At 41.2% G+C, this 23,008-nt stretch overlaps 1 protein-coding gene across 3 annotated transcripts in view; it reads left to right on the forward strand.

Annotated features, from left to right (window-relative positions):
• The first annotated feature begins 3,900 nt into the window (after window positions 1-3,900).
• The window catches only part of ctbp2l (C-terminal binding protein 2, like), a 97,240-nt gene continuing 78,132 nt past the window's right edge, over window positions 3,901-23,008 (forward strand). For 2 of the 3 annotated variants that reach the window (XM_028566861.1, XM_028566863.1), the window contains exon 1: window positions 3,901-4,217. The gene's annotated coding sequence lies outside the window, so the exon portion shown is untranslated. Of the gene's footprint in view, window positions 4,218-12,601; window positions 12,652-23,008 lie in introns of all 3 variants that reach the window. The other variant, XM_028566862.1, reaches the window with a different exon arrangement.

The raw sequence follows: 23,008 nt of genomic DNA on the forward strand, positions 1-23,008 counted from the left end.
ATGCATCTCCTAGACATAATCTTCCAGTTCATAGTGCATGTCATTAGCCTCTTAAATTACAAACATCATTAGGAGAATTGATTCAACTTAGCCTCCTGGGGGGCTTCAGTCTGCTATTCCTACATGGCAAGAGCTCATTTTGATTGTGGTGTCAATCCTATTTCACAAGTTCAAGGAAAACCATTGGGGGTCTGAGCCGTTCACCCTCTATTTATCCCTGCACGAGGAGGCCCTGCCCCCTCATTATCAAAAAAGGGTAGACTGTGTGTGTGTGTGTGTGTGTGTGTGTGTGTGTGTGTGTGTGTGTGTGTGTGTGTGTGTGTGTGTGTGTGTGCGCGCTCGTGCATGCGTGCGTGTGTGTGCAGCCTTCATGCATGTATGTTTCAGCTGCTGAACAAGGGAGATGAAGTCATTGTGGCACACTGACCTCTGCAACAACCTCAAATGCTGCAACATTGTGAAGGCCATTGCCGGGTCATAATGTGGCAGCGGTGAAGAGGACTGATGCTGATTTTTACATGTTTCTGTGACCATAATGCTGTGACATTTTACCTTATGTTTTCTACTACTTCAACTACTACTTGAACAAATTTGCCCCTCGAATTCTAATGCAATGTGGTCCTTGCTCTGGAATAACCCCTAATTCCAGCCCATGTAAGTTTCTTCATGGTGGGGGTGATGTGTTTTCAATAATTCATCTGGAGAGTGATAGATGTGTGTCTCCAGAGACCGCAGCGTGGATAGTGTGTGTTGCTCAGCTCTCTGTAGAGACTTGCTGTGAACTCTGCCTGTGAATTTGTGAGTATGGAGATCGGGGTCAGAGTTTAACATGAGAAGGTCTGATACGCCACTACATTGGATCCCATACCTCCTCTTCTAATAGGATGGCACAAATGCCTTCGATTCTCAAGACTCTTCTCAATCTCCACTGAGATGGTTTATATTGATGCAGCGGTGAATTGAATGTGGACTGCAGGGCACATGCAGCCATGGTTTTGCATGTAAAAAAGGAGAGAAAAAAATCACTTTCTAGCTTACCGACAATGTTGTTTAAATCTGTAATCTTTATGCTCTTCATTAATTCCATGATATTTGCCTTAGAGTACAACAGGGGAAAAGGCAGATTCTTTAGTTAAAAATGATAAGAGACTTGATAAAGTATAATTGCTGGCTTTGATTTTCACTCCAGATCTGACTTAAGAAAACAGAATATTCTCCGAGAGCATATGAGCAGTGGGAGTTTTTCTTTTCTTCACATAGATTAAATTAGCTGCTTTTGTGTTGCTCAACATGTGCACCATTTTTGCAATGCATAAGAAGCAGGTGCCTTAAGGATCATCTACATGTTTTTTCCCTCACATCCTAGCTATCTTTTTCCTTGATGCCTAATATGAACAAAGAGTGTCTGAAATCACCCATCTTCTTATTTTTAAACAATATACAATCAACCCCAAACATCATAAAATCATGGCTGTGAGGTTTAAGAACACAATTTTGAAACATCCATTTTCGACAGAATTATTCCACTGAGGGATTGTCTATTGTGCTATACACGCTGTACAACCCCACACGTAACCAGCTTTCTGACGAGAGGTTGACAATCAGTGATGGACAGATCAATACTGGAGCATATTGAGGCCAGGCAGAATATAGAAATGAAAAGTGGAAAACGGAATTTAGATAATTGCACTCACAGAGCACCATCACTGGCACATCACACAATCTGCTGCCATTTACTTGACGTCACGGAGTGACCACGCAAAGTGCATAAATGAGGCAGAAAATTAAATGTTGAAACCCACAGCGGTTGCTTGAATCTATATCAGGTCTGCTTTTCCAACTGCATGTCAGAGGCAAACCCTTCATGTAATGATGTGGATCAATGCTTGTTCTTTGTGCAACAAGTTCTAAAAAAGGACAGTAAATATCAATCATGTGATGTCATCTGTGACCCCCTTGTGTTCACAAAGCATTGGGGGTCACGTGCTTTGCCGTATGGTCTTATCGAATCAATCATGCATGTTTATACACAGTATGTGTAACACATTCAAACTATATTTAACATTTCTTAAATCAAATTGTCTGCCCTTACAGAAGACAAAACACTACTTGCAGAACAATCCCTGTAGAGAAATCAAATGAACTCCTAACATATGTTCTATGATCTTACTAAACATGTCAAATGTCAGCACAGCTCTACAAGGCTAACTAACTTGACTTTTATTTTATGAGCTTTCATTCAGCAGCATCCCACTTTGATCGGTTCAAAGGAGAACCAATAATCATATATGTTCATTCATTTCATTTATTATACAGGAAAATTTAAAAGCAACAATTAAGTTACAATAAATGGGCCTGACTCAGTTTAAAAACTGGTTTACGGCAGGTTCCTGTTCTGCAGCAACATTGAACACAATTTTTATACAGGGCATTATTATTGACTAGACAGATACAAACGGGATGTAGAATCTGTAGAAATGTAGAATCTAAAAGGGTGAAACACAAATATCACATCTGAGTATTATGTTAACGCAATACCATAAATTGTAGATTCACTGCAGACATGAGCTGCACTGACACATAACTAATTCCATGTGGGGACATTATAAGCCTATTAAAGATTCTGTATTCAACTCAACACATATTTTTCATTTAGTTCTACTAGTATCTTGCTGTGCAGATAGTTTGGGTTCTATTTGCCCAGATCCATCCAAATATCCATCTCCAAAACCTCGACCACCATCCAATGCAATAAAGATCAGTGGAAGTTTGTTTTTTGTACTTTTTGCATGTGCCTGGCATGTAAGTCTTTGTCATCTGGATCATCTAAAAACAATTCTTATGAGAGCTTACTCACTGATCTAAGACAGTAAAGCTGGGGTGTCATGGCCTACTGGTTAAAAGGCCTACAATATACTGTAATCACGATGCCCCTAGTTTCATTTAGTTTCAAGTCAGACGCCTGTCTTTCTACCTCAGCATGTCTTGTCTGCATTTTTACTGTGACCTAACAAAAAAGTCCAAAACATAATCTTTACAAAAGAAAGGAAAAAAAACACACCATAAAAAGGCCATAAAACCGAAAGTGAGTTGGAAGATACTAAAGTGCTCCGTAGACCTGAGGGTCACTGCATCATGTTACACATTGTCATTTGACCCATTGTTCACATAAAAATATTGATTAGCGCAGCTTTAAATTTACTATATTTTATAAATTTACTAATAAAAAAACACTCCACAGTAAAAAATCTTTCCGCAAGCAGTGTCCTACTTACTCTGAATATTCCACATACTTCACTGTCGACAGTGTTCATTGGGACTAGGTCTTTGATCAAACAGAAAAACAGGGAAGATTTGTGGATTATTCACAGTAACAGGGGCATCGTTTTTTTCCTAGTCTTCAATGCCATCAATGCTGTGAGCTCCACAACTAAAAATGCACCCCCTCTATTTTATTGTGTTGCTATATTATAGCAAAAAGAAGAAGGATTGCTATTTAAGCCCTGGCACATGAAACCAAAACTATCTGACTGGCTAAATAAGTGAAATGTCCTTTTTGTGATTTGGATGAAGTGACCCTTTGAGGTGATTTTATCTGGTAAGAATTGAAAACACTGTGGGGGGTGGGAGACATGGTCATTCAGGAGAATAATAACAACATTTCCTATTTGACCTCCTAATAGCAGAAGGTGTGTGTGTGTGTGTGTGTGTGTGTCTCTCTCTCTCTCTCTCTCTCTCTCTCTCTCTCTTTCTGTGTGTGTGTGGAGGAGGAGGAGGGGGGGGGGGGGTATTTCTTCTTCTTGGTTTATGTCATTGGTTTAAACGACCCAAGACCCCGCCTTGTTTTAAAAAAAAAGGAGAGTTAGACACTACAGCCAAAGAGAGGGGGGGAGAGAAACAGTGAAACAGTTGGGCAGACACCTAGGCTACTCGGCGTTTACGCAAACACGCTCGGCCGTATTTTAATAAACAAGGACGCGTAGGCTATAACACATTGTAGCCTGTTCCCTGTAAGGTTATCACTCCTCTCTATCCGACCGTTTCTTCCCATCTGCTAAAAGAAGCCGCTTTTGTAGCGCGCGGAGGATTAATAAGGTGGAATCAGTATTACTCCAAATCTTTGCATGAAACATTTCTGCCCGAAGCGGATGATGCTGCCGCCGACGTGTGCCTAAAAAGTCGACTTCTCAACTTGCGATTAGACGTCATTCATCCAGGTAAGACTGCATTACAGAAGCAACACCGCTTTTCGCGTTTAATTCAGTTTGTAGTGTTTCAAATGAGAGTTAGCTAGGACAGGCTGCCGTCGGGTTTCAGGTCCGCATACAAGCTCTGACCATGTGTGTGTCCACCTTACTGCGCCATGAAGATGGGGAATGGTCGGGTGGGTTGTACACACACACACACACACACACACGGACATTATTTCTGACTACGTAAAACCTGGCGTAACTGTCAATGTTAACACGAATAGCCCCCTTTTTTTTCCTCCAAATGCTGCCATTCGTGTCCCTCACCTTTACATGCATGCAAGGGTATTCGGAAAAGACTCGGAGACTGTATTGTTTTTGCTTGAACAACGAGACCCCGTACGGAGTGTGTAGGTTAAAAGAAGATAGGAAGTGCATTATTAGAGTGTTTGTTGAATGCTTGTGGAGTTGTGTGGGTGACTTTATGCTTTCTAGTGAGGGTATTTGCTCTTAAAGCATCTAATACCTCACATTTGACCAGGCTGACTGAGTTTTTGGGCAAAATAGTGTTGTGAAAGACGTCATCCTGTGTAATCTTCAGCGCCGCTTGCTGCTGCTTAGCCTGGGCATGTTTTTTATTTATTTATTTTTTAAACAAATGACTATGGAGCACATCTGCTGTCCAAGCTGCATCACAGTGCCACTGACCTTTCACATGAGTTTTTTTTTTTTTTTTGCACAATTATAAGACTTTAAAGAAGCTGCCACACATAATTACAGAGGATCATCCCTAAACTTTATTTTTTTATTTTTACTTTTTTATCTCAATTCACCCACAAGTGATTAGTGGATCAAACACATGCATTTGATGACATTTTGCCTCGAGGAATATCCCCTGAAAGGATTTTGTGGTTTAGTTTGGAGAGTTGCAGATCTGCATGTTGGCAAATAAAGTGTGGATATAGTAACTTCATCCTTTTGCAGTCTCTTGTTGTAAGTGAAATGCAAGTGAAACTGAGCCTCATGGTTCTGGGGATGTCCCCCCCCAAGGCTCCAGGATGTGACTTTAAAACCACTGGAGGAGAATAATGGACAGATTTTTTTTCCACTCTTGGGCGGTTTGCTGCATTTTGCTCAAGCTAATTTGTTAAAATCTTGTTTATAGTTGCCGAACTGATATTGAAATTGAGATTTAGCACATTAGCTGACTGTGTCAACTTTAAAAGATGTCCAGGAAAGTGCATCTTATGTGTACAGCCACTGCTAGATGCCGACAGTGTATAAATGAGCCGCTAATTGCTTTGTGTTAACTTGTTAATCACACACACACTAAAGTATTCTTACACATTGTTGGGCGAATTAATTCACGGATTACTTAAAATATGACAACAGGACACGTGTTGAATTCAAGAAGAACTAGAGTTCTCTTTATCACTCATCAAAAATATGTCATTTCAACAAAGATGATTTCTATTCTGGAGCAACACCTACAAAAGTAATCATAATATAATCAAAGTGAATGAGTTACAATTAAGAACTTGGATTGTTAGTCAAAATATAGTGAAGTTAACAATAATAACACAACATTTATGTTCAGTGCATGCAAACTGAATAGGGGGTGACCTTGGTAAAGCAGCTCTTTGTCTGTCTTATGGGTGTATTGGATGAGGAAGGGGGTGTGTGTGCCTAAAGGAATATAAGGCCACTACAGATGTGTGCAGCTTGGACATCTGCTCTATTGTCGGCCATTGTCAAGGAAGCTGTTAAGATGGTGGGCAGCTCGGCACAACAGGGCTCCCTTGTCCGTTAAACTGTTCCAGTCACAAGTGCAGCGGGGAATTGGTCCTAACACTGAGTAGTGTTCATTTTCCCTCACATGCCAGGTACATTCCCAATCATTACTGGACCACAGAGGATCTTTATTTTCCTTGAAACAATACATTCTTCCTACATAACCAGCAAACTTGTTATACATAAGTTGAGATAGTGACATACTTTTTGCTGAAACTCCCCTTATTTCCGCTTACCTTCCCCCATTGTGAAACAGTGTTATCGTTAAGAATGGGCACTGTCGTATTTCGAGAGAGGAAATTGAACAGACTCAGTTAGTCGACCCTGTGAAGAGCCTGCCCTCTGCCATCCTCTCCTGTGTTGCCGAGCAGCACCCTATCACTCAAGGCAATTGAACGTCTCTGAGGGGACTTCTGTTAGCCCCGTGCAATATTTATTACCATCCATCATCCCAAGATTCTCGCTCTACGAGTGAATAACAGTGGCTGCTAAGATCTGTGTTAAAAAGTTCCCTCACCAGCAACCATTAGAAGGGATTTATGGGAGCAGCTTCCCTGGAAGTGCTGCGGAAGCGAGACGGAGCATGTTTCAGAGTCCCTGCACACCCGCTGGGCTGTGGTACCAAATATGTCATGGATAAAATTCTGACTGGTTGAAGAGCTGCCTCAACTTCTCTTTTTCCATTTCAAGTTTGTCTTGTTAATATGTTTTAGTGCTCAAATTAGTGCACTGGCAGGAAATGAATCTGCAATTTTGCTAACTGATTAACTGTTTAAGTCATTTATCAAGCTAAAATGCTGAACATTTGCTCGTTCCAACCTATTTAATGTGAGGATGTACTGCTTATCGCTCTTGCATTATAATTGCTAACTGAATATTTCTTTTGATTTTGGACAGTTGGTTGGACATAACAAGCAATTAGAAGATGCGACCTTAGGCTGTGGAAAGTTGTAAACGGCATTTTTCATAATTTCTTTTGACTTTTTCAATGCTAAGCAATTCAAACATTAATTAATAGATAATTAAGGTAATTACTCTTTGCAACCCCAGTTTGCTTTACCTAAACAAGCAGAAGATGCAGTGCATCAGTCCTTATCATATTACTGTAATGTAACCATACATTTACATCACAGACCTAATGGATATACAATTTAAATCCAATATTTACAGTATTAAAAAGGCAACAGATGAAGAAAATATCTATCTCCTGTGCAGTTATTTCCTTTGTAGCACATCTTTCTCACAGCAGAGATAATAACGATAATGATCTAATATTCACCATAGTCTTTAATAAGGATCATCTTATGCATGCATACAGTGCTACTGAGCTGGTAAATCCTGCCCTTATGCCCTTCTGAATGAGAGTGAGTGTGTGTTGTGTAAAAATTAGTATATCTGTGTGTGCTTACACTAACTCTACATACAGTAGTCTTTGATCCTGCAGAGATGAGATAGTCTTTTGTTCCGAGTCTTTCCGCTCTGATGAGAGTTTGTTTGTCAGAGTTGAAAACAATTGGGATGAATCTGATAGCGAGTGAAGCAATATAGATGGGGCTGCAGTGTAAATGAATGCCTCAGTGTGCTCCTTTTAGGTCCATTTGAATATGTGTTTTTAATTGGTCTCTGAAGGCTAAAACTTCTTCTTTCTGCATTCCTCAAAAGTGTCTGCATGATGTGACTATGTTGAGCTGAGGAGCCCGGGAGCAGCGGTGTTCATTTGAAGCCCGGTGAACATGCTCATTATCTCCAACCAAAGGCAAGATTGATTTACCTGAAAGCTGGGGCAATTTTGATTTTATTTTATTTTTTAAACCCATGGAGGTAGAACTGTAAACTGATCGAGACGAGAATTCTTGAAGCTGATTGCCCTTGGTCAAAACGAATAAGTTTAAAACCGAGTGCTGCAGTGTTAACTACTCAGTATCTTCGCTACTCACAGCAACTACAGGCGCCATCACTCAGCCAGAGCTACTGTCTTATGGCTTCAAAACTCATCTCACCTTTTAGAAATGTTATATAGAAAAGATATCTCAAAGAAACATTTAGCTTGTCATTCCCATTTCTTTGCTTCTCTGTTCTCCTGAGGCACTCTTCATCTTCACTTTTTCGCACATTGAAGTCTGTGTGTCTGTGTGTCTGTGTGTCTGTGTGTCTGTGTCTGTGTGTCAGATTTCCCCCTTATCATTGCTTACTCCGCCATTGCTATAATTTCATTGACAGTGATAGCGATTGTGTTTTCTGGAGCTACACAGGGGTAAAGGATAATTGGAGCCGTGAACGTCTTTCTTATGGCAACCGGGAAAGTGGAACCCTGTGCCAGCACTATTCTCTGTACCGTACAAAGGGGCAAGATCCAGCGATAGGGCTTGCATAAGAGATCTACAGTATTCTCTAACACAAACCAATGTAGTTTTATTCTGGCTCAAACAAGTAGAGCTGAACCTCATGTGATTTTAGCGTTGGCTACCAGATAGGAATTTTTCTGCAGTTATTGGATTGGCTCTAACAGTCACTTTGTGCTGGTGCTTTCACCACTCCACATAAGTATGAGGGGAGAGTGAGGTGACCATGTAATAAAGTGGAAATGCATTGTCTTTCAGCCATGTAAAAGGTCAAGTAACTCTTGTACATTGGCACCTGTTGGCGATGTCAAAGTCAGTCGTGTTAGCATTAAAGTATGATTTTTGTCAGGCAAAGCAGCAGCACAGCAATTAGAGTTATTCATTATTTTCTTACAACTTAATACTCTTTCATTTAATGCATATTAATTGATGTGCTCCCGAATCCACACTCTCATAATCCACCAAGGATTTCTCAAAGGCATGCACAAAAGGCTTTTATTATCTTAAGGAGGAAGTGGTCTTTTGGGACTTAAAGTGCCCCCGCTCAATTGTGTATTATATTATGAAACAGACGTAAGTGAAATGAAATTACAACATATCATCAGCACGATGAAGGATCCTATTGAACAATTACCTTGACAGAGCTATTGTTGTAATGTCGGACTCGTTCTTTCGGATGTTATGGAGGGGGTTTATCAAGTCCTCGTGCAAGGGAGTAAAAAGCAGTTTCAAGGTTAAACAGTGTGAAGGCCAAATGTTTGGGGAGGGTGGATTAATTTCATGTCCCATAATGTAATTTGCAATATCTACTCCTCTCCTGCCCTTGGTTTCTTTGGATATGTGCTAGCCTGATGAGAGCTGAGGGCAGGGGGGCTGCCGTAACTATCGCCCGCATTTATAAGTGTTTACAGGGCTACTAAATGGAATTATGAGAGACTATGCATGCTTACAAATTCATCATCGTTCCCCGACCCCGTCTCATTACTGAATACAAATTCAGTGGGTATCCGTCTGGTGCACCGTAGAGAAGATTAGCTTTCTCTTATACATGCAAGCCTGCACACATTACACATACATAAATACATACAAACGCGCAAACACAGGATGGGGGGGTGGTTCCAGGAAAATCACTGTGCATCATTAATTGCAGGGCAGGCTATGAACGAGGGAGAAGGACCACCATGATAACAGCAGCAAGTTTCCTCGCTGCTCAGACGGCCTACGAAGCCTGCTGTACTCAACACTTTATCACACAGTATCTACAGTTTATCCCCGTGTAGCTGCATATCAGCCCATTTAATTGATCTCGTGAGTTGTCTCATTTTCTGGCGAATTCTATGTAAAACAAATGTCTTCATAGATATGCGTGCATTTCATACAGCACCATTACCATAGGTACATTTGAACAAGTACAAGGAAACCTCTCCGTATGTGCGCAATATGAGAAAGTGATACAAATCAGCGGTTGAGGTCAGCATGGGTGGTGAGTGGGTAGGCGGTAGGCTTTTCATGGGGGGTGGTATCATTCATAACATTTCCTTGCAAGGTTTAATAGGTTATCCATACAACCCTGAACGTTATGGGTGTTCTATGACGTAAACAAACAAAAAAAACAAGAATTGTAAGGATATAATGTGAAATGTGAGTTTTTAAATGATGAATTTCCATTGATTTGTAATGTTTTGAGGAACATCGTGTAGCACATGGACATTGTCTCACTGCTAGTTCTTATGTTAAATTCCAGCAGACCGCCACATATTTTTTCAGGCTGAGCTGCAGCTTATGAAGCTGAAAAATTAAGTAAAGGTGCACAATTAAAAGTTAAAATGTATGCTAATTCATCTGTTGTGCAGTATTGTGGCTTCATCCCAGGCAAGGTAACAGGGCCTAAAGGACAGCCCAACTACACAGTTCTTGCCCAGATCTGTTATTTCTTAACATTTCTACAATGTCTTGTGACCTTAATCGTAGCTAATCCTGTAGTAATTTTTCCTTTTTCCCCCTTTCCTCCCCAATTTGGTGTAGCCAATTCCCCCATACTGCTGCTGTTGTCACTGCTAACTCCACTGACGGCACAGGGAGGGCGTAGACAGAAATGTGCCCTTAAAGAGCCCCATGACAGCCACAGTGAGGGAGGGTGCACAATCCTCCACCCCCACCCTCCAGATCCCACCAACCACCACTGTGCAGGCAACCCAACCAACCAGTATGAAAAAGGACATGAATGCTCACTGGTTTCCTACCTGCAAAAATTCCCCAAAAATGTTTGTTAGAATTAAAGACCAACTTATATCTGGAGTTGTAGCTTGTTCTATGTTCTGGTAAGTGATGCTTTTACCTCTGTGCAACCAATAAGCCCCAACAATTAATTATTTAGTTATCTACCCAAAGAAAGAGCCCAGTGTGCTCTATCAAGCGCAACCACACATTGTTATAATTCTAGACACCATCAGCAGGACGGTGCTCTGTGACAGTAGGCTTGTACTTGTGGGCAGAATTAACCGACAGCAGTCATGATTCATTTGGCATTAAATCACTTCAGATTCAGTGTTGTGTACCTTTTGTACAGAGATGTCTGTCTCACACTGTCGATTCACAATCGGCTCCAATATTGACAAAAATGATAAGCAGTTGGGAGCGGAAGGGATTAAATTGAACACAAGCAGCCACAACACAAGAGTGCTGAGAAAAGAAGTAGCGGCAAGGTGGTCATGTGGTGAAAGGAGTGGCAAGCTCGGACGAGGCAACATTAAGTGGCCCTTTTACCAAAATTGGAAAAAAGAAAAGGTGCTGTCTGAAGTGGAGAAAATATACTGGAGCAGTCACTAGGTATATTTCCAAGGAGATGGTGTTGTGGCACACAGTTATAATCAGCCTTTTTTAAGAGTTGTAAGTGTTGGTGCTTGAATGTTAGCAGCTTTCCTAAACCGCGCATTAGGTTTGCCAATGCGGGCTGTATCCTCTAACGTTTCTTTTGCACGGTTGTAAAGATTTACACACTGTGACAGGTGCAGTGGGCTGTTGGTCGAGTAAAGGGTTAGAGTTTGATTCTCGGAATATGGCTGTTGCCACAGCCAGAAGACACATTTGTTGTTTCAAAAGAAAGCACAAAAAAAAACTATTAGTAGTAGTAAAACTATTATAGTCTAAACTATTTAAAAATGGCAGTGTTTTTCAGGACACCCCCGTCTGTCGCTAGCATTGATGACGCAGTGATTAGTGACGATTCTCTCCGACCAATCAGTGGTCTGCAGGTTTTCAAGTCACCTTTTGGTATCGCCTCAGCTCGCTTGGAACTTCGATTGTACCTGTTGGCAGATACCAGGGACTTTTTTTACAATGGAAAATAAAAAAAAGGCGAGTAGATAAGAGGTGAGTCGAGCAGGTACCAAGTGGAGGTGTAACCGCACTGCGACTGCTTTTGGGCTCGCCATTAATGTTATATTGCAGCGAACGCTGTCTGCGTGGAGTCTTGAAAAGTCTAACCACACTTGGAACTGATTTACCGGCATTGCCGTGACTCACTGTGACTTAAACAAACTGCCAAGGCGATGTCATTTCGTTCTGTCCGTACCTCTGAGTGTGTGTGTGTGTATCAGAGCGGAGCCCTGCTCTCTGCCAACATGCACAGAGGACAGATAAGCTCGCGCTTACAGGTACCGAAATTTGGCACCGTTTGATTTAACGTGAATCGGTCCTCTGTAGTACTGACGTAATTCGGTCGATACCCAAAAAAGTACCCTGAGTCGGTACCCAACCCTAAGGCAAACGTATGCATACTTGGAAATTGGTTTTCCACTTTTGCTTTATACTGTATGATGCTATTATGTCAAAGTAGTGAATATGTGTCAAAACTGAATTCCCCTCCTCAGGTTTTTTTCTATTTGCATGCATTGTCCATGTCACAGTGGCTGCTTTAGTTTCCCAGCTAAATCTCAACTTGTTCCTCCTGTGAAAGGAACAAGGAGTGAATTGTATACAAATGCTCTTCCAGGTGTCCGTTGCAACATGTCTTAGGATTTAAAACCTCTCCCAGGACATCCATTGTGGACTCTGCTGGGGATGGCCTTCCCACCTTTTACATGCACATACACAAACGCACACGGCACAAAAACAATAGGCCTACATGTCTTTCCTTTGGCTGTAGTGCAGTCATTGCTCCGTGCATCAAGCGAGTTGCTGTTCCTCTTTTTCCTGGTTTCCAGGATAGGCTATATTTCATTGAGCTCAGTATCACCTTTCTTTGCAGTGTGTGAACTCAATCTTTTTTATTTTCAGATTGCCTTCTCTCCCAGTGCAGCTGCAGTGTGATGCAGAGCTGAAGTTAGGTTTGTTTGCATTTCTCACTGACTTCCTTTCACTTTCCTTCCTTTGGGCAATTGTTAAGGCGTATTCAAACTATGGCAAAAAAAAAGGTTGTTCCTGGCTACTTTACTTTTTGGCTCCCATCTTACAAAACTCTGCTTTATTAAAGCAAGCTCACTCACCAGGTACCCTGCAGCATTGGGCGTATTGCGATTTACCTACCCAGATTTTAGTTGTCAGAGACTATTATTGCGGCTGTAAAAACTTTCTAAAATTATACAAGCCTGCCTCAAAGTTGTGAAAACACCCCATGTGGGGTCTTGGCATTTAAAAGGTCTTCAAATTGGACTTCTTGGTTCGTATTTTATCCTCTTTGTGTACCATATAGCAACACCAACACAGCCCTGGAGTGCTGTTGTTTCCCTGAATGCGGTAAGTTAGGAGTACTGCTCTGTCACGATTAATCTCTCGTACTCTCTTGTTTTTTCTCCTCCTCTGCACGTATCCATCTCCATTCCCCCTCCACCCAAGTGAAGGTCTCATTGCTTATATAATGTCTCTAAACATTTGTGCAGCATTAGGGGAAGTCAGGCATGCCAAAACTGTGCAAAACGTCCCTCTGTGCACCCCATAGAGGTGGGACAGATGGCAACCCTCGTTTTCAGTCTTGTAAACTGCCTGCGACAGGAGACATGGCGCATTCACAGCTGAACTAGGGCAACGCTAACTAAGGCTTTACAGACAGTGGTGGACACAGTTGCATGCACACTCATCAGTGAGATGCTTATTATCTCATCTCAGTTTGCTTCTCACTGTATTGTTTTAGGCTGTTAATTACAGCATGGTGTTCATTGATTATAGATTCATGGGAATGTTGATAATCCCTGTTAATGCCCCGTCGCGTTGCTCCACCACCTGTGATCCAGGTTGTAGCTCACCTCTAACAAAGGCTATCAGATTCTTGCATTAGATAATCCATCACGATGTTAAAGAAGGTGACCTGGAGTTGCTTTCTAATTCAGTCGTTAATCACCGCCACAGCAGAGTGTCGTTCTTTGTTCCCCCCTTAACAACTCTCTGGGCAGAGTCCATTACTGAGTAAACAGACAGTGAAACATAGAAGAAATGAATGAAGATGCCCAGTGTAGAACCCCCAGAGGTGAGATCAAATGGCAAGCTCGGTGATGATGAGGGATGTTTATGGCTGGCACTCTATTAAGAGGAGGCTCTTCCCTGCTGGCGCATAATGAACATCTACCTTGTGAAATGGTTGTTCTGAAGCTTTTTCCTTCCACTGAATTACCGGTCATTTTCATCAGAATGTGCACTAATTGCTCTCAGCGGCGAGTCGAGGGAAGGGCCACTGATAGAGAGAATGAGTTTTAGGGTATCTTGGCAAGGTGACTGGCTTATGGCAACATAAGCCATGTTGATTTGAATAAATCTCCCAACACCATATTTCCCCCTTTGTGTGTTAATGAAAGCCAGTTATGTCCTGGAGGATGATATTTCAGGCCTGAACTCTTCTTCTTTTTTCTGTGTACACAGTAACGCCTCCTCCAGATGTCCCCCACTGTGGGAGGCTGTGAGGCACATGCAAGAGGCTTACTGCCTACACACACACACACACACACACACACACACACACACACACACACACACACACACACACACACACACACACACACACACACACACACACAGGCCAATCACCTCTGGGGGACACTTCAGCCGACCTGTTACGAAATAAAACGAGCAATAATAGCAGAAATAAGACTGCAGAGCAATTGTGTATTGTTTCTATCAGAAGAGAGTTAAATAGTTTAATATTGCTGACAAGAAGGGCAGCATGTGTGTGGTGGGGAAGAAAGGAAAAAACATCTCAGAAAGGAGAGTGTTTTCGGAAACCACAGACAATGTACCATCTGCACACAGCGGGGTGTGTGAGCGACACTGGACTACTGCTGTGAGAAACTATTGCATTGTTATTAAATGGCTGTTGCCTCACTGGCAACCATATTAAAGCACCAGATCCTGTGCCTGACGCAAGGCAACGAGAAAGAGGGGGAAGTTAAAACAAAAATTATAAAACGCTCAAAACCAGCCTGGCCGTCTGGACATGGTGACACGACGTGCAGCTGCGATGGCACTGATTAGAAGATGGCGGTACACAATTCTTCAAAATGAAAAGGCAGAAAAGCAGCTTTTTTTCATTCATTCTTTCTGTCTTTATCCTCTAACCTCTTTACCTCCCTCTCCCCGCCCACCACCTCTATTGGTTCAGCATCTTATACAAGGTGCAGCAAGAGGACAGCTTTTTTGTACTTAGAAGCTGTGTTTTAAGAAATGTGACTATATCAGCTCAATCCATTACCTTGTCAGGTCTTGTTGTGGGGGTCATATGTTCTTTTTATATGAAACTTTTCCTTACGTTCACCATGGTAACTTAAGTCACTCTGTACCCCTCGAGCAGTTCACCTGCAAAATCAATTTAATTTTGCACTTGCTGAAAAGTCGTGTCTCTCTTTTCATGGCTGACGAGTCTGGATCCACTCCTGCTTTAGCAGCATGTTGACTTATTGATGCTCGGTGCCCTTTGTGCACACTGTACTAGTGGCAGACAGTGCATGAAATGCCACTGAGTAGTAAGAGTTGATTAGCTCCCCTTGCTCTCCCTCATCTCATTCCCTCACACTCAGGGCAGTGAAAGGACTCTTGAGATTGTGCACTCTGCTAACAGTTTCTTTATAACTTTCGTTGTGCCAGAGGTTATTAAATGCACAGTCACTGAGTTCTTGTCTCTGTCTTATGCCAAGCATTCAGTGCAGCTTCTGCTTAGATTGAATATGTATGAAGAGATTATTTTCTTTTCGTTAAATGTTTTTGACTCTGAACAAATAGCAGGCATCATGACAATTGTCCGGCATTCCCATTCTGTCCAGACTAGACTAGTTGTCTCTCGTGCATCCCCTCAGGCTAAAAGGCCAGAATGGGACATTTCCGTTCAAATAATATTTTTTTTTAAATATCCTTTGTAACTTAACCAGTTTTTTGGCACTTCATTAAAATAAACAGCATTAAGAAGTAATTATTCTAACAATTGTTAATGTAATTTGTAGCCAGTAAGTATAGTGTTGGGATTGACTTGTCTTCAGAAAGCTGTGTTGTGGCAAGTCACACACAGTACATGTTTATACATTGTTAAACAGTATTTCTACATTACAATCTCCGGTTTAGGATCCAGATGCAGCACTTGTGGCAGAACTGGTTTGATTGAGGACACAGCATGTTCAGGCAGAATTTGGTATAGGAGATATGGGATGATTTGATGCCATTAAAGAGACCAGTTATGAACTGACCTCTGTCTTTACCTGTCCTGGGAAAAATCCCAATCCAAAATTGGACTGACGTCCTCAGTATTCCATCTAGAAGTAAATGACCGGGTAGAAAAATAAAGACGTGCATGCATATTGCATATTGAGCAATAGCACAGTCAGTCCTCTCCCTTCTCCAGCAACTGTGCGAGGACTGAATGGTGACTGCCCATGAATGTGCATGTACGGTACGCTTAAACTCCTTTTTGTTTTCCTGACTTTTTTTTACTCTTGTGGTAGGAATGTCTTATCTGTTGTGCATTTTTTTTTCTTCACCGTGGGATGGCGAGAAACGAACTTTCAATTCCTCTGCATGTCTAGTATATGTGAAGAAATTGACAATAAAGCTGACTTGACTTGACTTGACTAAAGTTTCCAAGGGCCTGCTTTTTTGAGACCGTCATGAGGGAACCTGGCATTTGGAAAAGGTCTATTAGGAGGATTTGTTTGGGACAGCTTCAAATTACAGTGGCACACAGGGAACGGGAGGGATAGAGGGATCAAGGAAGAAAATGGCTCCTGCTTATTTAAATGTCACTTCTGCGAGGTGAATGCATAAGCCGTTCTTTTTTTTTTTTTAAGCATTACATGGGCATTTCTCACAATGGAAAAACATTTTCTTGTCATGTTTAATTCTGCGTTTGTCTTTCTGTTTGGCTCTGTCTGCGTTATTGGCAGCGGGCTTTAAGGCCTGTGAGGCTTTGCCAACATCTTGACAGTAACCACAAACCATTGTTTGTTTTGTGTAGGTAGTGACTGAAGGACCAATCACTCTGGTCTTATTTGGATTTTAAGGTTTATGTTGGACCGTATATGCAGCAGTGTAAAATACATATTCATTTTCAGGCTCTCCCACTCTCCATCCAAGTGCAGGAACAAAGCAGGAAAGTAAGAAAGGAATCGCTTTAAGTCAAATCTGGGGGAGGAAAGCTGACAAGGAAAATAACCGATAAGTGTGCTGCGATTTCTGTACATGTGGAGTGATTTCTCTTAATGCAAGGTTTTTTTCAACAAAAGCTGTTATTTCTTGTCAGCACTCAGCGCACTTATGAGTGCATAGGGGGCTCTGCCTGTTACTGACCTTTTTAACATGATGAGAAGACCGAAATAGTATCCCTCGTTGATGATAGTCAAATGTCACTCAAACTAAAAGACTGCAGCCAGAGTCTTTGTACTGAGCTTCCAACAATAGTAAGGAGAAGGAGGTGCAGAGCCCTTATCTCTTTTCCTTGACAAATAGCTGATGACACTGTTGGATTAAACCCTCACAAGTCATGCCAGCTGCTGGAATCAGATGACAAGTACCTCCATTTCTACGTGTCTTAATCTGTTTCAGACGCTTCCAGCTTCATATATAACTGGAATATTCATCACCCAGACGCCACCTGCAAATGTCAATAAATTATGTGACTTAAGTGATGCCTGAGCTTGACAACTGGTTTCCTGAAAGGCATTTGTCCTTTTGCCTACTTTTTCATTTTGCCCTACTGCCATGACACATTTTATGGAAGAGCTGTCTGTGAGTGTACCACAAGGACTCGGGGCTATACATCGCAAAGCTGCTTCTAAACTTCAGTCTGCACAAGTTCCCACAGTGCCAAATACAGACGTTTAAACTCTTGCTACTACAAACAGAGCATCTATTTTAACAGAAGTATTTCCCATAATTAAACTAATGCATAGGAGAGTATGCTGTGGTGGCTCCCCTGATTAATGGAGCAATTACATAATCCATTACACTGAATTATGAATGTGCTAATGATGAGCTCATGTTGGGTAATGATTCTTGGAGTTTGCTTGTGTAAAAAAATGAAAAGGGAAGCGGAGAGGGCTGTCTGTTTGCAGAGGTTCCTCTAATCACTAGGAGGTAGCGCTAAGGAGGAAAAAGAGGGGTGCGACTTCCTACGGAGAGTGACTGTTACGGGTCATTGCTTCCCGTTGTAGGAAGAACGCCTCCTACTGTTCCCACTAAGACTGGTTGTCGTAGATTTGAGGATCTCCTGCTATGAAATACTAAAGGCCATACAAATCTGAATTCATGTTTTATGTAATTTGTTTGATGGGAACATAAAGAATGCAATTAAGTAAAAAGGACTTCATAAAGGATGACAGTTGGCGACTGAGCTCTGTCATAATCTCCTTGGCCAAAACCGTTATTGGCTCTTAAGCAATAATTTCTTCTTTACATTCTCGTCTATTTGCTGGAACGTTCCTGGACGTGTTGTGCAGCAGACCTCTAGAAATAGCTTATATCCTCGGAACAGTCTTGGATATTTCATAATACCAATCATTTGTTTAGTAGTAAACATCAGCTGGACACTAATGATTTCATTGATCTGTGGATCGACTCATCGATTCAACACCAGCTGATACTGTATTTACCTGGGTAGTGCCAGATGATCAATTTATTTTTTAAATTGAGACCATGTAACTTTTGCTAAACAACTGCCACTGTGGCCACAATTACATGAAAATAGTACTATTAAAACATAGTAGCACAATTAGAGAAGAGTCATATTCCAGCAAACTGCTTGGTAACGTCAGTTACACAACAATACCCACCTAGCATAAGTTTGCTAACATTAGCCACCATAAGCTGCTGTTCATACCAGACCAAGTGAGACTGTAACAGCAAAACCCCTGAGTGTAGTGAATTGGGCAAGGGTGAAATATATTGCTTATGAATTTGATTATTTATTTGCAAGAAGAATGTATTTATTCTACTTTTACATGCTGCATAGTTTGGCTTGTGTAAGTGTACCATTTTCTTATGAGCACAAAAGCAGCGCTGTTACAATTTTTTACCATACTGGTTCCACCTTATCTTGTTGAATCGAAAATTATTAGGAGTAGAAAGCAACAGATTGGTGTCACGTGGGTGGGGTGGGGGGGGAGTATTTTCTCACCTGTGTAGATAAATATGTAGATAACATTAACTCTTACACTTGACACATGAGTTATTGGCAACCGATATCATTCAACAGATTGTGTGAAAAGAAGATGCCTATAGTACTTATAGCACGGTATGTTGTACATGTCAGTTTTCTCACATGATTGTAAATAATCTTGCAAGTACATCTAGGCTACATGACGCACTCATGCAGCATGTCTGATGTTCAAACTGGCATCCAGCCTCTATTGTGCTCAGTTTGGTATCACTCCGGTTACATACTCATAGTTAGGGCTGTGCTTGATTGAAGAAATTCTTAGTCGACTAACAATCAATTGTATCGACTAATCGATTAGTTGATTTAATCGACAGATCTGTAAATCTGAATTTCTCCGCAAAGAGCCATGCAAAAGCACCACTTTAATTCTTGTGTTTACCAGAGATGTGCTCGTATGTTTCTTGGAAATAAGTCATTCAGCATGAAAAAAGCATAAAACGTGACTAATCGACTAAAGAAATCTAAGTTGAATAAGACCAAAACGACCGATTAGTCGACTAATCGACTAAGAGGGAGCAGCCCTACTCATAGTTAAAGCAGCGTAACGCTAACATAAAATGCTCCGTGTGCAGAAGGAATTCTGTTGATATAAAAGAAAAAAACCTCAAATATAAAAATTCTGGAGTCACAAGACACCTGAACTACAAGTTGTGCTTCTGTTTATTACATATTAAATTAAATGACTCTGTCTGACCAGTTATTCAGTTGTGATTTTTTTGGCACTATTGGATGCTGCAATTATGTCACAATTTCTGATATGTTGTTGTAAGATATTCTAGTCAAATGATAATCTTTCTTTGAGTATTTGACAAGTCTTCCACTCTGTGCTCATCTGCAATGATATTGTATTTACAAGTGCCAAGACGTGCTGTAAAATCCTGTGAAGGAGGAAGAGTTGGTGTGCCACTCATGTCAGATTTTACACAACGGTTATTGCTTGGGGCTGATACAATTGTATATATTTTACAGCGTTTAAACCTTTCTCTTGAGTTTTCAAGGGCTTCATTGCTAATAGTTCCTTCCAGCTATCTTTTTACACGCACTGCAGATTTCCTTTGGTCAAAATCTGACCCCAGTAGTACACACTTCTGTTGCTTATTTGGGTTTTTGCCAGGACATCTTTCTCCAACACACCAACCTCAGAGAAGTAGCGGCAAAAGAGACCAGATGTTTGACTTAATGTTGCTTCACGTCTTCACACTTGTGTAAGATGAAATGAAAATGTGGAGACTAAAAGTTAAGATGGGTAGCGATGCCACACTAAATCCCATACTCGACAACCAATCAGACCGCTTCCGTGACTTTGCTTCTAAACTGTCTGCCAGGTACTTTCCCATTATACAGTCACCTGCTGCCACAGGTAGTGGTGGTCATGATCTGTGGACACAACCTACAGTTCTCTTGGGTTTTATAGCCTTTCTATCACATATGTATGTACGAACAATGATGTGGAAGATTAGAGTGCAATCTTATATCCTCTCCTTGCTGTATTCTACTGTCCTTTTCATCTCTTTATGGGCAGACAGATGGCAGTTGCTAAGTTCACCAACACCTCAGACTTTATGAAGTACACAGTCACATCGCAGTCTATCTAGTTTGAAATATGCTGCTAAAAACGTGAATCTACTGAGTATTCTTGTGTGAATTCATGAATGTTTGTATGGCATCTCTGGAGAACTAGAGTTAATTGCAAAAACAAGTTTTAATTGGGCTTGTGTTTACAAAATGTTGCCTTCATGCCCTAGTTGCACATACAAGAATAAATGGGTTTCTCAGGAGATTTTATTTTTTCCTCTCCAAGTGTATTATATACATGGTGTTATGTATATATATATATCCGAATATATTTTTGTCTTGATGCCGCTCTGTGTGCAACAATAATGTCTGTTAGTCCATAATATGCACTGGTCCTCTTTAGCTGCGATGATTGACATCCATTATTTTTCAGCCCACAGTCTCTGTTTTAGGCTTGCGGCAGATGTGTCTGCATCAGATGGGGTTCATTTGAAGTTCAGCGTGTGAGTCCATTTTCTTAGGTAAACAAGCCAGCCAGACTCCCAACTTCCAGCTGGGGACACTTATCTGCTTATCTCTGATAGAAAATTGTATTCTTTCCATAGTGTTTGAACTCGCTCCGTGCTTTCTCAAGGTAACTTGCTGAAGTGTTTGTCTATTTTGAGAGAGAGGTGTACCGTGTGCTACCCAGTGAAAGGATCTCAAGCTTGAAAATGAATTCTGTGTGTACTATTTAATGTGGAAATATTTGCTGTAAGTGAAAAGCAAAATCCTTATTTAGTTTCAAATAAAGCAGTAAAAGCTAGTGACTGGTGGAAAAACGTGTCTCCTCTCCGGGTAGAACTTGGGTGCACTGTTTATTACTTTGGCTGGAATTGCGAAGAGGGGAAACGTAATGAGAATTTTAACGATGATTTTTGTTAGTTTGTGTACCTTGCATATACTTGTTGTAGTCCATCCAAGCATCTGTTAGCTATTTTGTTATTTTCTCTGTGTGTGTTCCTTTTGTGCTGCTCCTTTCAGATATGCACTTTATTGCATAAGCGTGCATTTCGGCTTTATTTTCATATAAGCACCAGAGACATTCTGTAAAAAAAAATAGAAAATAAAAGTGGTCTGGTTGTCTGGCTAGGTAGCAGTCTGAATGGAATGTGATCACATCAAAGACAAAAGTACAGCATGCACAAGTTTAAATATGTAGTCCGAGAGATACTGAATGGGCATCTTATTCCGCATTCTTAGGAACACTAATGCATTCACCTTATGCACCCTGAAAAAATAACTCCATTTAATAAACCATAAATAAACCAGTATTGTAATTATTAGCCATGTCAGATCAGTCTCTAAAAATGTGTTTTCATTGGTTTTTATTTTCCCCTTGCAGCGCAGGACAAAAAAGAACTCAAAAAACCTTGTAAACCCACATTAATCATCGGACCTTCAGTCTCGCTCTCTAAATGTGTAACTTCCTACAGTATGAATTCTACACTAGTTCTGCCACCGCGCTGAAAAGGAGAAGGGGCTTTTTCCCCCTTTTCTTACGTCCCTGATGCCAAATGTCTCGGTGATGTTAAGGTTTTAGGCAAAGTTATGTACTAGATTAATGGAGACCTATGTCTCAAAAAGCTGTTACTTTACCAGATAGCTGAAGCTACAGTAGCTTCTATGTGTAAAAGAGGTTCATCTGTAATGCAGGGTTCTCCCTGCTCTCCATGCTGCCAACAGCAAAGCATGCTGTGGTCGTTAGAGTGGGCCTCTGGGCCCTGGGCCATCGGCTCTGCCTTGGTCTGCTCTGCTGGCTGCATTGGTCCTGTTGTGAAATTTCAAATGTGATCAGTCAGCTCCATTAGGGCCTGGACTGGGTGCCGTTGGAGACCTAACGGCCCAATCTGTGGCTGCACCACCCAGGAGATGATGTCCAGGGATTGGTTAGAGCGAGGAGCGTCTGATGCCTCGTATTATTGGGAGCGCAGCCACGGTGCCTTGTTGTTATAGTATCTCAGTCTTGTTTACCACGTTCTCGCTCAAGCTTAGATTGTACATTGAACAAATTAAACATGTTGGATAGCTGAGGATTATATAAATGCCAATGTAGCACACTGTTATGCCTCTGCTCATTTTATTTAATTTGAGTCACTTTTTTGGATTGTAATCTGAGCTAAATCACAGTCTTATTACATGTATTTCACATTAGTGCTCCTCTCTGGACTCCTCCCTGCCTAGTGCATTAACAAAATAGTCATTAAGTGATGACAAATGGCTCTCCTGACCAATGGAAGAGCAGTAGGCAAAGATTGAAATGAAAGCAGAATATTTAACCATATTTTGGAGACAATGTGTAAAATATATTGAGCGTACAGACAGATGGGAGAGAGGTGGATAATGCTGCAGAAGTGGTTCAAGATGTATCAATGGAGGATTTGATTTAGATTTTCGGTGTAAGACTGGGCTTCTGTTGGAGTCTATTAACGGCCTTGAGCAAGCTACAAACTTCTTAAAGCTACCTTTTATGTCTACAGGGGGAGAGTGTTAGATACTCGAAA

Source organism: Perca flavescens, chromosome 21 (assembly GCF_004354835.1).
Source record: "Perca flavescens isolate YP-PL-M2 chromosome 21, PFLA_1.0, whole genome shotgun sequence".
Taxonomy (NCBI): Eukaryota; Metazoa; Chordata; class Actinopteri; order Perciformes; family Percidae; genus Perca; species Perca flavescens.